The sequence below is a fragment of the Petaurus breviceps genome, unplaced genomic scaffold, assembly GCF_028583685.1.
Source record: "Petaurus breviceps papuanus isolate PSGF00001 unplaced genomic scaffold, PetGlider_PUasm1.0 37, whole genome shotgun sequence".
Taxonomy (NCBI): Eukaryota; Metazoa; Chordata; class Mammalia; order Diprotodontia; family Petauridae; genus Petaurus; species Petaurus breviceps.
In genome coordinates this window covers 8,458,639-8,477,372 of record NW_027186296.1, presented here as the reverse complement: position 1 = coordinate 8,477,372, position 18,734 = coordinate 8,458,639, and positions in this window count along the sequence as shown.

Genomic DNA, 18,734 nt, shown 5'->3' with positions numbered 1-18,734 from the left:
GTCAGCACAAGGCAGTCATCAATCTTAGCCTATACATTATTTGTAGAGCAGGGATTAAGTCAGATATAGGCTTACCCAAGTTGAAATTTAGGGCAAGACCAGAAGATTTGAGTGTAAAATACAGAAAAATTCCCAGAAAGAAGAGACTAGGGCAATAGGGATCTGTTGGAAAAATAACACATAGCTCATATAAATATGGTATTTCATGGTATATAAAATAATTTCTTTAGAGCAAAATTATGAGAGTAATGAGGCAAGTATTTCTGTTTCACAGATGAAGAAACAGGCTCAGAGAGAGCATTATGCAGTGAGCTCCAAAGTCAGAAGAGCTCAAAGAGAGCAGGAAGGGTTGAAGGATTAGATTGATGACTGTGCTGGTCCTTGATCAAGGAATAGATTCTAACATGTCTAGATGAAACCATTTCCTCTGGTGTTTGGGCTGTAGTTGGCTTTTTCTTCATGGATTGAATGCAAAAGAGGAAGAGATGAAAGGGGCAAAAATGCTTGAGTAATCAAGGAGCCCTGACATCCAGTTTATTATTTCTCATCTTATAACTGTGACCCAGTTATGGGGAAAGTTTAGATTCCCCAGAAAAAGCTGGCTTCTGACCTGTTGTTTTCCCAAGTGTGGGTGGTAGGATGATTGTTGATGGAAAAGGGGTAGGTGGTAAGATTTGGAATGACAGGGAATGGCTATGAATTTTCTCCTTAGTTCAGAAAGCATCTGCATGTCAGTTCCAGAGAACGATGAGTCTTATACCACTTCTTAGCTAAGCCATGGGCACACCTCTATTTAGCACCACCCACTCAATGAAAGCATATAAGAGGACTCTCAGGGAGAAGATAGATTAAAGCTTCTTCTCATCTCTGGGGCCAACTGAATCCAAAATCTGCAAAAGGCAGAGCACAGGCAGTAGGTGAGGGGGAAAATCCCAAGGATGAGACTGGGCATTTGGGATTATCCCAGGGAGGGGAGGCAGTAGTGGAGATTTCTTTTTGATCAAGTGGGGATAAATGTGGAAAATAAGTATAATCATTATATTAAAAGGAACAAAGAAAGTGGAAAGGGAAAAGAGGCATCTGCTAATATTTTTATGATGGGGGCTTGAGGATCTCCTCAACTCCCTATTAAATATTATTACTATTATTATCTCTCAGCCTGAAGATGTTAGAAATCGATAGTTTTATATGCACATTAGAATAGGTATAAACTTTTTCCTTTATAGTCTCAGATTTTTTAAACATACCTGGTGTATGACATCTTTATATTCCAGGCAAAATTTGAAATGTACTCATTCCTCCTACCAACCTACTTTATAAATATCTAATGTGACTTGACTTTTCACAAATTGATAGCTATGTATCATGAAGAGTGGAATTTGAGAACTAAACATGTGAATTTCTAAGGAATGGAATGAAGACATTTTCTTTGATGTGCTCTCCTGAATGTTACCACCTGGGCAACAGGTTAATTTATCTGCTCCTCATTCCAACTTTGGTTTTATGATGGTCCTCTTGGATGTAGAGCTAGGGTCAATATGGTTTTGATCTCTCTGTAGAGGAAATAAAGAGAGAGGATAATTGATGACTTCTCTCTTGAGCAACTTTGCTTCTATATCTTCTAATCATCCCAATGTTTCAAATCAAAACTAGATTTAACATAGTTAAATAATTTGTAGTCCAGGACAGTGGGATGATGGGACAGAGATGAAGACTAGAGAGAAGACATCAAAAATAGATATATAAGTGGGATAAAAATATAGTCTAGTACAGAAGAGATAAAGACATAGTGAGATGTTGGAATTCTGAGATAATCGGAAATGAAGCCATAGTGGAGAGAAGGTTTGAGCTATGAAAGGGTGAGGAGTTGATGTCCTATGTGAAGTCACAAATTTTTACCTTTTGCTTCTTCTATTGGTCCTTCTATCTCCGAGGTCAGATGTCTCATGCTGTGATGTGGATTATTTTCGTGATCATCTTTCTGGAACTGACTTACTTCTCCTGTGCTCAAGGTTTCTGGACTCACCATGTAGATTACTCCAAGACCCATATCTTAGGAAATCCATCCCAGTACTGTGATTTGATGATGATGCATAGGGGTCTGGTTAACAGTAGTTACTGTATGCTTTTCAACACCTTCATTCATGAGACAATAATACTATCCTTAATATCTGTACTAATTCTGTCATCTCTTACCCAAATTCCAATGGACTAAACTGTTGTATAAGCTGCTACCCAGTTTTGGTGACATTGTTTTGCCAAGTGCCATTCTTGTTTCCCTAGCTGTAGATATGTGCAAATGGTCCATTTTACAAGAATTGGGGTAGTATGTGTAAATGGACAACTAGAACAGATGATTAGACAGATTTATTCTCCTCCCTTCTGGGCCAAATTTTGGGTCCCATCTGAATACTACAGCTATCCATAAAAACTTTTATCTAAATTTTAATATTCTCCAGCTCTCTGGTACCCCTTACTGTTTGTTCTTAGCTTCCATCGCTCTAGCCTAAATTTCTTATTTTTATCCTAATTTAGAAAGAATGCAAGTTTCTTGAGGACAGGGACTTCTCCATTTATGTTTCTATATTTCCAGTGATTATCACTGACTTGATGCACAGGTAATTCATAATTATTTTTTGATAAACAGATTAATTCTTCATTTATCTACTTTTTATGAGGATCTTGATGTTAGTGTGGGGGCTGTTACAAGTGAAAACTTAGAAGCCAATTGACTTCTACTGCCTTTCAAATTTTTCTTGTGGAATATCTCTGTGCCAAATTTGTATAACGAGAGGGAGAGACTTTTGTAAGTTTCTTCTTTTCTATTCTTTTTTATTTCACTAAGGGACTAGGTGATGAAGTAAAGGAAAGAAAGGGTGTTGGGAAGGGTTTCTGGTGTGGCAATCTACCCTAAAAGTATTTTACAAGGAAGTCATGTATTCAAGGTTTGTTGAATTTCTCCAAGAGTTCAGTATTGCTCAAAGAGGTGTAGACTCTGCCGCTGTAGAATTTGTTTTGAGGCATTTTTTAAAGTTGTTTGAGGAGTTTTGGGGAGAGCCCAGGCAAGTGTCTGCCTTTTCTCAGCCATCTTGGCTCCCACCTAGATTCAGGAGTTTTTAAAGTCATAATTTAGAATTCCTTCATACTAGGCAATTTCCTTTGGGGAAGTGGAGTGCAGCTGAAGTCTGCTTTGTCTAAAGTCATCTTTGGAAAAGGTTGGTCCTTATTGGAAGCTTTACACCTTTATTTTATTTCTGTCATGGAACCCTTTGGTAGTTTAGTGAAGCTATGGTTCTCTCTTTAGATAAATTTTTTTAAATAATTGAAGAACATCATAAATTTTACTTGGAGAAGAATGATAATGAAAATACAATTTATTTCCCTTTCAAATTCAGATGGTTTGAAATCTATCTGTGGGTCCTAGGTTAAGAGATATTCTGTCAGAGTTCTGTCTGACCCTACAGAATTCATCTCCTTCCCTCCCCTTTCCAACTCTTGAGAAAAGGGAATCCAAGGAATTGGTGTGAAGTGGGAGTGTTCTGGAAAAGTGAGGTTAAAAAGGAAAGCCACCACAGAGACCCTGGAATTGGAAACTTGGGCCTGGATGGTTGAGAGCAGCACCTCCAATCTGTTGGAGCCTTAGTTATTTCCCAACCAACATCCCTGTGTTGGCTACGTTCTCCTTTCCTCCCTTCCATACCTTGACCCCTCATTCTGATACAATTCAGCTATATACTGTCTTATTCTCTCAGTCATCTTGCCCTCTTATCCTATAGATCAAATTGCCCTGCCAAACCACAGCTTCAGATTATTCCCACCATCTACTGCCTTTGCTCCTAGTCACATGCAGAATGAAATGGAGAAACTCATGAAACCATGCTGACTGGGTCCACTAAATAATTATAGCACATCATCTCAATTGGGCCCTTGATGCAGCATGGACATCATTTATACTTTCCTAACTGATTCACTCTCCCATTCATCATAGTACCTTTTCCAAAATTGTTCATCCTTTTTCAAATCTCTTCCTCTCCCCATCCTCTCCCCTGAGAATCTTACCTCACATTTCACTGAGAAAACTGAGGACCTTTGCTGAGAGCTTCCTCATCTCCCCTTCTTCTCAACTCATATCTCCTGCATGCTTTCAGAAATTCCCTCTACCTTTACTCTGATCCCACAGAATGAGTTGACCCTTCTACTTTTTAAGGAATTACCTTTTAAATACACAACTGATTTTATTCTATCTCATCCTCTCCAAAAGATGACTCTCTCTATTGTCCACACCCTCTTGTTTATCTTAATGTCAGTCAATAAACATTTACTAAGTTACTACTGTGTTAACAGTGCTAAGCACTTGGGATACAAAAAGATAATGCCACCTCTCACAGGACCTTATCTCTCCTCACCTGAGCTATTGAAGTAGTCTGATGGTTGACTTCACTGCCTAAAGTCTCTTACCACTTAATTTGATCTTTTCCCCACCTCTTAAAGTAGTCTAAATGAAGCCCGCATCTGACTTTCTAATTGCTTTACTTAATAGACCCCAGCTGTTTCATATCACCTACAGGGTAAAACATAAAATCCTATTTTTGATGTTAAAAACTTGTCATAACCTCCTTTTTCTCCCCACACCTTTCCTGTCTTCTAATACCTTATAGCCCCTCACCCCAGGTACTTTGTGATCACCATCCCACAGATGGGGAAACTGACTATTAGATATTCCTAAGGTAAGAATGGGGGGGGGGAGGGAATGACATCCTTGGACTTTACATCGTTTCCATTCAGTTGTCAGAGGACAATGCCAGTATGTCTGCTTTTTTGATGCGGTGTGTGTAGCCAGGCAGAAAGAGCAACTGAATGAAAACATTTATCTCAAGACCGTGGTGGCCTGAGGTCAGAACTGAGAGACAGAGACAGGGTCTGTTCTGACCCAGAGCAAGAGAAATAGAGATAAGAAGACAATGATACCTCATGCTCAATGCAAGGGCTCTTTCACTTGATATTGTCTGGTAGACCATGCCAGACAAAACCCTTCCTCCCAAATCTTCAAGAGCTCTCTATTCCCTCTAGGATAAACGATGGCCTCACTCTTGGCATTTATTACCCTTCACTCTAGCTTACCTTTCCCTTGCATGCTATTCCCCTTTTCATAATCAGATATCTGCCCCAAATGACCTATTCCTTGATGCTTTTAGGCTATGTTCCATCTTCCATCTTTTTACCTTAGCACACAATATTCCTTATGCTGAGAATATATTACTTCCTCAGCTTCACCTCTTGGGATTCCTAAATGCTGTTAAATCACAAGTATTGAGACCTTCTTTGATTCACTTCTGTCTTTCTTTGTATCCCTAGCACTTATCACAATGTCTGGCACAGAGCAGACACTTAATAAATGCTTATTGACTAAATGACTGATTTACAAGTGTCCTTCCTTCCAAATTTACTTTGCACCTTGCTTTATTTGGCTTCCTGGCCTCAGGTTATAGCAAAGACCTGAATTTGGGAATCTACATGAAATTGATGCTGGGTAAGTTGATACAAACAAGAGCTTTATTATTATGAGGTGTAGCAAGCAGGCACAAAACCAAACAAACAACAAGCCAACTCTCCAAACATATCTATATATATTTTATGGCCATATAAGTATGGGGAAGGAGACATTTTGGGGAGGAAACATATTCAAAGTTGAGGTTCAAGAGGTTAAATTACATATCCTAGAAATGGGCTTGGTTGAGAACAGGTAATTGGTGTCAGATATAGGAGGGGTCATTCCTAACCAGACCCAGATGTGGTGGGAAAGCTCTAAGTGTCACTCATTGATATCAGTCTTCAACAAGGCTTGGATAGGGAGTTTGTTGGGATCAGAAAGGGGGAGGGGACATAGTTTAATTATCTAAGGCAGAGGGAGGAAAATGACTCAGAGACCACTCATTCACTGCAGCTGGTCAAGAGTTTTATTCAGTCAGAAGCTTTGAGTATGAATTGCCTGACTCTCTGACACAGAGTTAATATAGGTCAGTACAGTGGAAGTGTACAACTGCACAAGTCTTTGTTCATATCCTTTATAGGCATCGGGACCACTTAGACTAATGATTCCATATTGGAGTGTTTTCACTATAACTGTAATATCAAACTACATGAAGCTTACAATGATCACTCATATGTAATGGGTTTGATTGGAGGACGCACAGTGGAAAGTCTCATCTTTCCCCAATCATTTTTTGTGCATACTGATATCCATAAGTCATCTCACTCTCATTATAAGCTTCTTTGGAAAGAATCTTTTTTTTTTTTACTCCTACATTGCAAGTCTGAGGGACCGGGGAACCTAGAACAGTGGTTGAAATGTAGCTAATACTTTGTAAATGCTTTATGGTTTAATTATTGATGCATTCAGACATTATGGTAGAGACCAGGAAAAACAATTTGACAACTTCACCTAGATGCACATATATAGTAAACTTAAAAGTTCTATACCCATAACTTCTACATTGAATTCTGGATATTTGGACTCATGCCAGAGGAGAATTCATTGAAGGCTTGGTGAACAGAGTTTTAACTTTCATTGCAGAACCAAGAACAGCCCTTCCTTGTTTGCCGTTGTTTCCTCTCTATCCTAAAAAAACCCTCACTCAATCCTTCTGTCACTGCTAATGATTGTCCTCTTTCTCTTCTAGCTTTTGTAGCTAAATTCCTTGGAAAAAAGTAAAATAGGTGCTTCCACTTTCTCTCCTCTTACTCTCTTCTTAACCCCTTACAATCTGGCTTTCCACCTTACCATTCCACCCTAAATAGCCCTCTCCAAAGTTCCTAATGATCTCTAGTTGCCAAATCCAATGAATTTTAAAAAATTCTTATTCTCCTTGACTTTTATGCAGTCTTGACACGATCACTCTCCTCCTTGATACTTTCTTCTTTCTAGGTTTTTTGGGATACCATTCTCTCCTGGTTTTCTTCCTATCTCCCTGACCACTCCTTCTCTATTTCCTTTGCTGGACCCCCCTTCAGATCACACCCTCTGAGCATAGGTGTCTCTCATGGTTCTGTCCTGGGTCCTCTTTTCTTTTCCTTCTATACTACTTCAATTGATGATCTCTTCAGCTCCCATGGCATTAATTACCATCTTTGGGCTAATGATTTTCAAATCTACCTTTCTTGCTCTAGTATCTTTACTGACCTCTAATTTTGCATCTCCAATTGCTTTCCAGATATCTGAAACTGGACCCCCAGTAGGCATCTTAAATTCATATCTAAAGCAGAACTCAATATCCCCACTGCCCCATTCCATCCCCGAATTCCCTATCACTGTAGAGGGCAACACCCTCTTCTCAGTCCCTCAGGCTTGCAGTCTAGGAATCATCTTGGATTTCTCCTTATCTTTCATCCTACATAGCTGAGCTGTTGCCAAGACTTGTCTATTTCACCTTCACAACATCTGTTGAATATATCCCCTTCTCTCTAACTCTGTCACCACGCTAGTGCAGGCACTCACTACTGCACGCTATAATTACTACAATACTCTCCTGGTGGGTCTGCCTGTCTTCAGTCTATCTCTATTCCAATCAATCCTCCATTCAACCACTAAAGTTATCTTGCTAAAACACAGGTCTGATTGTGTCATCCCCCCTACCCTCAATAAACTTCAGTGGCTTCCTATTGCCTCCAGGGGAAAATACAAAACTTTGTGCTTGGCAAAGTCCTTCATAGTCTACTTTTCCTGTAAGAATTCTCTCCTACTTTTCTAATTTTCTTACCCCATAATCCTTGACAAGTACTGTCTGATCCAGTGACATTGATCTCTTGGCTTTTTCATGAACAAGACAGTCTATCTCTTGTGTCCATGCATTTTCTCTGGTTGTCCCTTATACCTGGAATGCTCTTCCTCCTCTGCTCCAATTACTGATGTCTCTGACTTCCTTTAAGTTGTAACTAAAATCCCACCTTCTACAGGAAGTCTTCCCTAGTTCCTATTAATTCCAGTACCTTCCCTCTTTTAATAATTTCCTATTTATCCTGCATATAGCTTGCTCTGTATTTGTTTATTTGCATGTTGTCTTCCCCCATTATATTGTAAGTTTTTTGATGGCAGGGACTTTCTTTTTCCTTCTTTAATATCCCTATGGTTTAACACAATGCCTGGCAATAGTAGGTACTTGGTAAATATTTATTGAATGAATGAATGAATGAATAGTGAAACTGGTAAAAATTTGTTTGCAGATGTTTGTGTGTATAAAGGGGACAGGGACTTTGCTTCAGTGACAGGAATATAAGGTTTTCTAGCTCCAGTTTGCTTCCTGTTGTGTTTTGAAGAGACTCCTTGAGGCTTATTAAAGCTTCAAGATTATTTATTTACATATCTCTGGAACAAGCCAACAGGATAATAATGGGTGCTTAAAATAAATCAAGCATTTTTAGAACCATAATTTAGAATTCCTGCATCCTGGGGAACTTCCTTTGGGGGAGTGGAATACAACACCCAGCTAATGTCATGTTGGGAGAGGCCAGCCCTTCTTGGAGAGCCAGTATCCTTAATTTTGTATGTGTCATGGAACCCTTTGATAGTGTGGCAAAGTTATGGATCCCTTGTTAGAAAAATGTTTATATGTAATTTAAGGAAATGCTAAATTTCAACTGAAGATGAGTGCAAATGAAGATGTAATTTTTTTTTCCTTCCAATTTCAGACTCTGTGAAGACTATCAGTATACCATAGTTTAAGAATCCTTACTCCAGAGTGTCCTATTATGCCCCTAGAATATTAATTTCTTCTCTTCACTTCCCCCATATCCTGGGAAAGGGAAGAATATAGAATGGTGTGAAGCAGAGGTTTCCTGGTAAGGTGAGCTTGAGGAAGAGGGCCGCCACAGAGACTGGATTTTAGGTTTAGCACCTCACTACTAAATGAGTGAGACAGGCAGTCTTTTGCCTGGTGTAGGTCAGTGGAAGATTCCTCTGAAGAGTACATATGTTGTGGCCTTAGGGCAAAAAAACCTATCAGTCACTCTTACTAGTTATAGCTCTGTTCATTCTAGCCTATGTGATTCAGGGTGGGAGGGGGAACATGGTTAGGAAGAGGAGGAAGTAGGAAGAGGATGGTGTGCTTCTAGAAACCTAAGTGAGGGGTACAGAGAAATATCTTCACCATATGAGGATTCTTTTTCTGTACTTTTGGGGGTGGTTGTATGTATAATCAACAAAATAATGTGTTGGTTAAGCATTCCCCCCACCCCCATCCCAAGCATGTTAGCTGAATGAAATCAATCCCTTTGAGGAAGAAAGCCCACGAGTAGGTTTCAGATCTAGCAGATGGCAGTAACTTCTTGGCAGAGTAGTAGTCCCAGAGAAGATGATAATGTTAGCAGATGGTAGTAGGAAACCCAGGAAAGTTGCAAAAGACAAGTAGAGGAACTGGGATGCAAACCCATTACTTGAAGGTGCAGCCCTAGCAGGGGGAGTTGTCTAGGTAGCCAGTCAGTCCATCAGTCAATAGCCATTTATTATGCACTTACCATGGTCCTGTTACTGTGTAAATAATGGAGACATAAAGAGAAGAAAAACCATGGTGTCTGTTACCAAGGAACTCACATTTTAATGGGGAAGATAATAACAAAATAATGATGTCTACATAGCATGTACACAGTGTAAATAGAAGATAATCTCAGAGAGAGGTCAGAGGGGAGTGATGGTGGCAGTGCTCAAAGGAAGTTGGTGAAAGGATATGAGCTAAATCTTGAAGGAAATCAGGGAAGTGAAGAAGGAAAGGTGAAGCAGGAGGGCATTTCAGGAAAGGGAGACAGCCAAGGGGAAGGCTGGGAGATCAGAGATGGAATGTTGTGTGTGACAATCAGCAATCAAACCTTTGCACCAGAATCATAGAGTGTGAAAAAGTAAGAAAATGTAAGAAGCCTGGACATGCTGGAAAGGGTCAGATCATGAAAGACCTTCAATGCTAAACAAAGGATTTTGTATTAATTTCTGAAGGTAATAGGGAGCCACTAAAGTTTATTGAGTCGGAGGGGTGGTGGTGGTGGTCACACGATTAGATCTGTGTTTCAAGAAAATCATGCTGGTATCAGAGGAAAGGATAAATTGGAGGTGTAAGAGATTAGAGACCAGGAGACCAATTAGAAGGTTATCACAATAGATTAGGTAAGAGGTGTGTCCCTGTGAGTGAAGAGAAGGCGCTTATACAAGAGACACTGTGAAGGTAGGTGGGGTAGGTGTGAGTGAAGAGTTGGGGATGAAAGCAATGTTAAGAGACTGGTTGACTGTGAGGATGGAGGTGCTTTCAGTGGGAAATTGGGAATAAGGAAGGACTTAATAGAAAAATAGTTCTTGTTATAACTCGTACTGAGCTTGAGACACCCAATAGACATCCAATTTGATATGTTCAAAGGTCAATTAAGGTCAAGCCTAAGAGAGACTTTAGAGTTTGGCTATATGGATCTAGAAATAATCTGCATAGAACTGGTCATTGTATACATGGTAACTAGCGGATGGCATATGTTCTTTCAAGAGGAGAGGGACCTGAACAGAGCCTTGGAGCTGAGTTTTGCTCACGATTAATAATATAATCTGGATGAAGATGCTGCAAAGGAGGCAGGTAAAAGGAGAAGCAGGAGGGAACAGTGTCATAAAAAAAACCTAAAGTGGAGTATCCAGGATTATATGATGATCCTCAGTATCAAAAATTGTATGGAGGTCAGGATGAATGAGGATTCAGAAAAGTGCCAATAGAATAGAGTTGGCGATTATGAGATCATTGGTAAATTTGGCAAAAACAATTTCTACTGAACACGGACTTGCAATCCAGATTGCAGAACATACAGAAGAGAGTAAAGGAATACACTAAGTATAGTTAACATTTGGGGGGGGGTATTTAGCCAAGAAGGGGAATAGAGACATAAGATGATAGCTAATAGGAATGTTTGGATGCAGTAATGGTTTTATTAGGATGATCAGATATTGTTATGTTTATAAGTAGCAGGGAAGGAGCTAAGAGATAAAATGATAGAGAAGACAGGAACTGATAATGGGGGCAATGGGATCAAGAGTACATGTTAGAGGGTTTTACTCTGATTAGCTTAAGGGCCTCATCTTCATTGGTGACATGACTGAAGGAAGAGATAATGGGGGAAGATGTGTGTGTGTGAAGTCAGATGATGAGAAGGCAAGAAAAGGAAGCCCTTGGGGAATGGTTTCAATTTTTTCAGTGAAGTATGAGTCCTGGTCCTCAAGTGGGTCAGTGGAGACAGGGAGTGATTTGGGAATCCATAAAGAAAGATAATAAGGTTTAAAATATCCTTTGTGTTGAGTGGGATAAAGAACTGGTTGTTGTTCAGTCGTGTCTGACTCTTCATGACCCCATTTATGGTTTTCTTGGCAAAGACACTGAAGTGACTTGCCATTTACTTCTCCAGTTCATTTTACAGACAAGAAAACTGAGACAAACAGGGTTAAGCACCTCTCTCTTTTTCTTGGTTGCCATTGAAGCCATGCTTCATTCTCATCCTGGCTGAACATCTAATGCTCCAGACTTCATCACCATGTCACCCTTTTGGATAATTGTTAGAGCGAATAGAATGTTAGGCTAGGTATTGGTTGGAGAAACTGGAGTCAGAAGTCTTGAGTTTAAAACCCGTCTCAGGAACTGACTAGCTACTTGACCATGATAAGTCATTTAACATCTATCTACCTCAGTTTTTTCATCTGTAAAATCTGGATAATAATACCACCTTCCTCCCATGTTTGTTGTGATCAGAAGAGACCATATTGGTTAGGTGCTTAGCAGTGTACGTGGCTTATAGTAAGCACTTAATGGATGTTTTCTTTCTACATTCTTTCCCTCATTGCTTGTTTTTTGTGTGTGTGTTGTCTTCCCCATTAGGATGTAAGCTCCTTGACGGCAGGGACTTTATTTCTTTTTGCTAGTGTTTGTATCCCTAGTACTTAGCATAGTACCTGGAAGATAGTAATTTATTAATTAATTAATTATCGTTCATATGAAGATATCTTCAATATCTGTGCTAATTCCTCTAAGCCATACCAAAATTTCAATGGACTAAATTCTTTGTCATCCACTTAAGGTGACAGCATGTTATATCATGACCTATGCTTTTTCTCTTAACTGTAAATATAGGGAAATATTCCATCTTGCAAGAATTAGGGTAGTTTATGTGAATGGACACCCAGACCACATAATTAGTCAGGTTCATCTTTTCCCCTTCAGGATTCTAATTAAGTTCCTATTTGGAAACCTTGCCTGTCCATGACACATTTTCCCCAGGTTTTACATCTTCCCCACTCCTCTGGTACCCCTCATTGTTTCTCAACTTCTACACACCCCACCTAAATTTTTCCTTTTTATCTGTATTCAGATAGAAGGTAAGCAAGCACCTTCAAGTCCCACCTTGAAGGCTGGGACTCCTTCATATATGTTTTTTTTTTCTTTTTAAGCAATTGGGGTTAAGTAACTTGCTCAAGGTTACACGGCCAGTTATTTCTGGGTGTGGTGCTGAGTGTCTGAGCCCGGGATTCGATCTCCAGGTCGTCCCAACACTGGAACTGGTGCTCTTACTCGCTGAGCCACCTGGCTGCCCCTCATATATGTTTTTCTATCTCCAGTGCCTCCCATGTTGGGAATGGTTACTGGTATAGCAATTTACACTGGAAGGGAATTTACTCTACAGAGAAATTATGTGCTTGAGTTTGTTGAATTTATTTTGCACTAAATTTTATTTTTAATAAATTTTTGGTTGTCCTAATCAACTGGCTGTGACATTTCCTTGGTTTCCTTCAACTTTCTCTTCCTTCCTAAAGTCACTGAGATGTTCATTGGCTGTATAGCAGACAGTGTTCTTGAGGTAAGAAGTGATAAGTAATATCTCACAACCAAAGCTTGGATGAGCCTTCTTTGATTTCAGAAAGTCTCCATTCAGCTGTCAGGGAATAATGCCAGCAGAATGTACTTTTTCTACTGAATATGAGTAGCCAGGAAGGAAGAACAGCTAAATGAAAAATTAAAATCTTCATACCAAGTTGTCCTAGAAATAGAAATCATAGACAAAGAGTTTAGTACTGACCTAGAATAAGAAGCATAGAAATGAGAAGGCAATAAAATTTCTATTCAGGTGCTGAGAGAACATTTCTAAAGTATAGGTCTATCCATGCTAGGTCTGAACCTGGCTGCAAAGCCAACAGGAGCACCTTATTGCCTTTAGGATAAACCATGAATTGTTGTTTGACATTCAATGTTCTTCACTATCTTGTTCCAACTAACTGTTCTCTTGCACATTGCTCCCCTTCTCATAGTATCAGATCTACACAACTGGCCTATTTGTTGATGCTTATAGGCAATATTCTTTCTCCCATCTCCATGGCTTTGTGTGGACTACTACACATCTTCAAAATCTACCCTCCGCATCCCCATCTTTTAGAATCCCTAGTTTCCTTTAAATCTCCAGTGGTGAGGCCTTCCTTGATTCTTTTCTGGTACTACTGTTTCTTCCTCCAATTTTATCTTGCATTTGTAATGGGTTTGGGTTGGAGTGCATCTCATGGACTGTTGAGTCTTGTCCCTGATGATTTTTTATATTTAATGGTGTCCATATGTCTTTCCACTCTTGTAGGATGCAAGCTTCTCTCTCTCTCTCTCTCTCTCTCTCTCTCTCTCTCTCTCTCTCTCTGTCTCTCTGTCTCTGTCTCTCTCTGTTTCTCTCTCCTTCCCTCCTTCCCTCTCTCTCTCTTTTTTCTCTGTTTATTTTGAAAATTTTATTGTTTTGCTTTTACATTTAAAAAGATACTGTTTGCTCCCATTCCATGAGACGTATATTGTAGTAAAGTAAAACAGTTAAGCAAAACTAACAATATAGTGACCTCATCTGAAAGTACATGTAATATTATCCATTTGTAGCACTCTGTCATCTATTTAATGTCTTAGTGTTTCCTCTCCAAAATGATGTATCTCTCCCCTTTTGTGTTAAGTGAGTGTCTTTCATTCATGGGGACAAACTATCTATTTTTATGGACATGTAGCATGTGCATATGGTTTTGTTGTTATTTTTTTGTGCCTGCTTGCTATACCTCATAATAAAAAAGCTTTTGTTTGTATCAATTTGCTCAGTATCAATTTCCTATAAATTCCCAAATTCAGATCTTTGCTATAACCTGAGGCCAGGAAGCCAAATAAAGCAATGTGCAAAGTAAATTTGGAGGGAAGGACACCTGTAAATCAGAAATTCAGTCAATAAGCATTTATTAAGAGTCTGCTCTGTGCCAGGTGCTGTGATAAGTGCTGGGGATACAAAGAGAGACAAAAGGGAATCAAGGAAGGCCTCAATACTTATGATTTAAAGGCATCTAGGAATCCCAAGAGGGGAAGCTGAGGAAGTAATATATTCTCAGCATGAGGAATGTTCTGTGCTAAGGTAGAAAGATGGGAGATGGAACATAGCCTAAAAGCATCAAGGAATAGGTCATTTAGGGTAGATATCTGATTATGAAAAGGGGAATAACATACAAGGGAAAGGTAAGCTAGAGTGAAGGACAATAAATGCCAAGCATGAGGCCATCATTTATCCTAGAGGGAATAGGGAGCTCTTGAAGATTTGGGAGAAAGAGTTAGACCTGGCATGATCAGACCTGCACTCTTAAGATATCCCTCCAAAAGTTGTTGGGGGAGGAGTGGTGGCTTTTTGTTTATTTGTATGTTTTTAGCAAAGAAACCCATCTGTCCAAGTACATAGAAAAGCAGAAATAAGAGAAAGTATACACATGAGAATATATACCAGACAATGGAGTGAAGGAGCCCTCCCATTGGGAGTGAGGTATCATTGTCTTCTCTCTGTGTCTCTTAACTCTGGGTGTGGAAAGAACTCTTTGTCTTTCTTTTCTGACCTCAGGTCTCCTTGGTCTTAAAAGTTTTCATTCAGTTGCTCTTCCTTTCTAGTTATCCATATCCAATATAAAAAAGCAGACCTACTGGCATTGTCCCATGACAATCAAATGGAAACAATCTGAAATCAAGGGACATTTATCCAAGCTTTGGTTGTGATGTGTCACTTCCTTAATTCAGGAACATCCTTAGGGAGAAGGCCAGTATCACTCGATCACAGAATACCTGGGATGAGGATATATAACTTGTCAGGAAACAGGAAAAGTGAGGGGATAAATGTGAAGTTATAAAGGACTTTGAATATCAATCATGGGATTTTATGTTTGATAAGAAGCAACTGGTGACACAGTCAAACTTGGGCATTATTTAGATCACTTTGAGAGCTGGAGGGGAGGAACAATGGACTTGGGGAGAATTTAGCCAGGTAAGCTAACCATCAGACTATTTCAGTAGTTCAGATGTGCAGAGATAAGGACCTGCTCTAGAATGATGACATTATCTTTTTTATCCCCAGTATTCAACACAGTTTCTGTCACATAGTTGGCACTTAATGAATTTTTATTGACTAAGATTAAGATTATCAAGAAAGTTAGGATGAAAAAGAGAGTAATCTGGTAGGAGAAGATGAAGCAGAATGAGATCACGTATGGATATTGCTTTCACAAGGAAAAGGATCAGCTCATCATGTGAGAATGGAGTGTAGTTGGAGAGAGTTCCTGAAGGCATCTGGGAGATGTAAGTTGAGAAGAAGGAGAGAAGAGGAAAATCTTAGCAAAGGTCCTTAATTTTTTCAGTGAAATATGACACAAGATTGTCTGCTGAGAAAATAGAGAGAGGTTGTGGTTTAAGAAAGGATCAACAATTTTGGAGAAGGCACTGTGATGAATGTGATGAATGGGAGAGTGAATCACTTAGGAAAGTGTAAGTGATGACCCTGGTGCAGTGAGGGCCCAGTTGAGATGATGTGCCATAATTTTTTTAGCAGACTCTGTCAGTAGGGTTTCAGCAGTTTTTCTAGCTTCGTTCTACAGCATGTGAGAAGGAGCAAAGGCAGTGAATGATGATCATAATTTGGAGCTGTCGTTTGGCAGGGACAGGTGGTCTATAGGGTAAGAAGGCAAGATGATCCAGAGAAGACAGTGTGTAACTGAATTGTTTCAGTAACTGGCCAAAGTGTGGAAGGGAGGAGAGTGTAGCCAGTGCAGGTATAATGATCTGGGAAATAACTAAGGTTTTGAAGGATTAGAGGTCCCCCTCTCAACCACCCAGTCCCAAGTTGTTTACTCTAGGGTGGCTTCTCCTCCCCAAACACACTTTCCTAGGGCACTCCTAACTTATGCCAATCCCTGCTCTTCCCTTTTCCTTGAATTTAGGAAGGGGAGGGAGTAAGGTGAATTCTGTAGGAACATGACAGGACTCTCTGGGCCCACAGATAGATTTTATATGACCCGAGCATGGAAGGGAAAAAAATTACATTTTAATTTTCATTAGTCTCCAAGTGAAATTAATCATTTTCTTGAATTACTTAAAAATGTTGTTCTAAAGAGAAATCTGTAGTTTCACTAGATTGTCAAAGGGTTCCATGACATAAAACGATTAAGGATCCCAGCCTTCTAAGGAGGACTGGCCCTCTCCAAAGATAACTTTAGTCAGAGTGTCTACATGTATAGGGGATTGGGACATTCCAAGATTTCACAAGATAAGTTATTTTCTATAATAACTGAAAGTCCATAGAGAATGCTTAGGAATCCCTAGAGGAGAGAGGTTAGGACATTTAAAAAATAGTCAGAGGCTGGGAGTGATAACGTGTGCTGAGGGGATATTATCACTCTCAATCTCTGCTTTCTTTTGGTTTTAGGTAGATGCTTTTTATGATATTAAAAAATATCTCTATATATCGATACCTTATAGGATTTTTAGCATAAAAATGTGTTGTATTTTGTCAAAATGTTAGGGTGAAAGGTCCTCTTGAAAGAATTTGCTCAGGCTGTCTCCAAATCAAATAAAGGTGTTTATTTGGTATAACACATCACTCCAAGCAGGCTCTTTGCTCCTGAAGGGAAACAAAGCTAAAGGGAGACCCCAGCTCTCCTAAGGAAGAGGAGACCCCAAGGGAGAGGGTGCAGCCCCTCAAGGGAGACAACCAATTAAGGAAGAGGGCCACTTAAAGGAGATGCCCACTAAGGGAGGTGCCCCTTAGGGAGGACATCCTCTGATAAAGGAAGACACCCAGTAACCAGGAAAAGCTAGGGATTTTTATAGAATAAAACCTGCCATGGACAGGGAGCACCCTGAACCTCATCATCTGTATCAAAGTTGTGTCTCCCTTACATGCCAAACACTGAAAAAACATTTTTTTTCTATTTTCACCAAAAACTGGAGCAAGTAAGGGAAACTGAAAAGCAATTTGGCAGAAATTGGGCTTAAACTAACAACTCATACCACATTACACAATGTATTATAAAGGATATGTGACCTTAATATTGTGGAACTGCAGCTGACTGAAACTAACCTAGTCCCAGTTTTAGAACCCATGAATTGTCCAATTTCAGTTTCCCTAGAATTTTTTAAAAATCAAATGACTGACTTATGTTTTCTACTTTATCAAACACTGGGTTATCAAGTCTTACTGTTTCTGCATCTTCCTTTTATAGTCTGTTCCACTGATCTATCTCTCTATTTTTAACCAATACCAAATGGTTTTTTTGACTTCTACTTTATAGTACAGTTTGAGATCTGGAAGTATTATTTCCCCTTCACCCCTACTTCTTTTTTTATAATTTCTCTTGCTATTAGAGGTATTTTGTTTTTCAAATAAGTTTTGTTATTATTATAGCAAGTTCTATAAAGTATCCCCTTAGTTATATAATTTGTGTAGTATAAAAAGTGTAAATTAACTTTGACAGTATTGTAATTTTTATTATATTGTCATGATCTAGGCAAATGACACTGAATATGATTACAGTTGTTTAAGTTCTTTATTTCTTTGAGGAGCACTTTGTAATTGAATCTATGTAAGTTTTTTTGGACATTTTGGAAGGTTAATTCCCAGTTATTTTATACATTTTGCAGTAATTTGAAATGGGCTTTTCCTTTTTATTATTGTTTCTTGTGTTTTGTTATTATCATGTAGAAATGTTGATTTTTGAAGATTTATTTTGTAGTCTGCAACTTTGCTGAAGCTATTGTCACAATTAGTATTTCTACTGATTCCCTGGGGTTTTCCAAGCAAACCATCATATCATCAATGAACAGGGATAGTTTTATTTTCTCCTTACTTATTAATTTATTTATTCCTTTCTCTCATCTTATTGACATTGCTAGCATTTTCAGAACTATATCAAATAACACTGGAGAGACTGGGCAGTCTTACATCACTCCTGTTATTATTGGAAAATGTTATAGTGTATCCCCATTGCATACAATGCTTGCTTTTGGTTTTAGATAGATGTTTTTTATGATCTTAAAAAAAAACTTTATACCTATACCTTATAGGGTTTTTAAGCATAGAAATGTGTTGTACTTTGTTAAGAAAAAAGTTTGTATCTATGGTCATGTATTTTTGGATGTTTGATTTTGAATAGAATTAATTGTGTTGATTGATTTCCTATTGTAGGACCATCCTTTCAGCTCTGGTATAAATCCTACTTGATCATAATGAATCATTTCTTGTATTCATTATAATTTTCTTTTATATGGTTATTAATTATTTTTATGATTTACTCTTTGACCCACTCATTAAGATTTCATTGTTAAGTCTCTATTTGAGTCTGCATCTTTTGTCTGTGGTCCCTAAAACAATTTCTGTTCTTATTGCGTATGGTCTGTGAAGGTTGTATT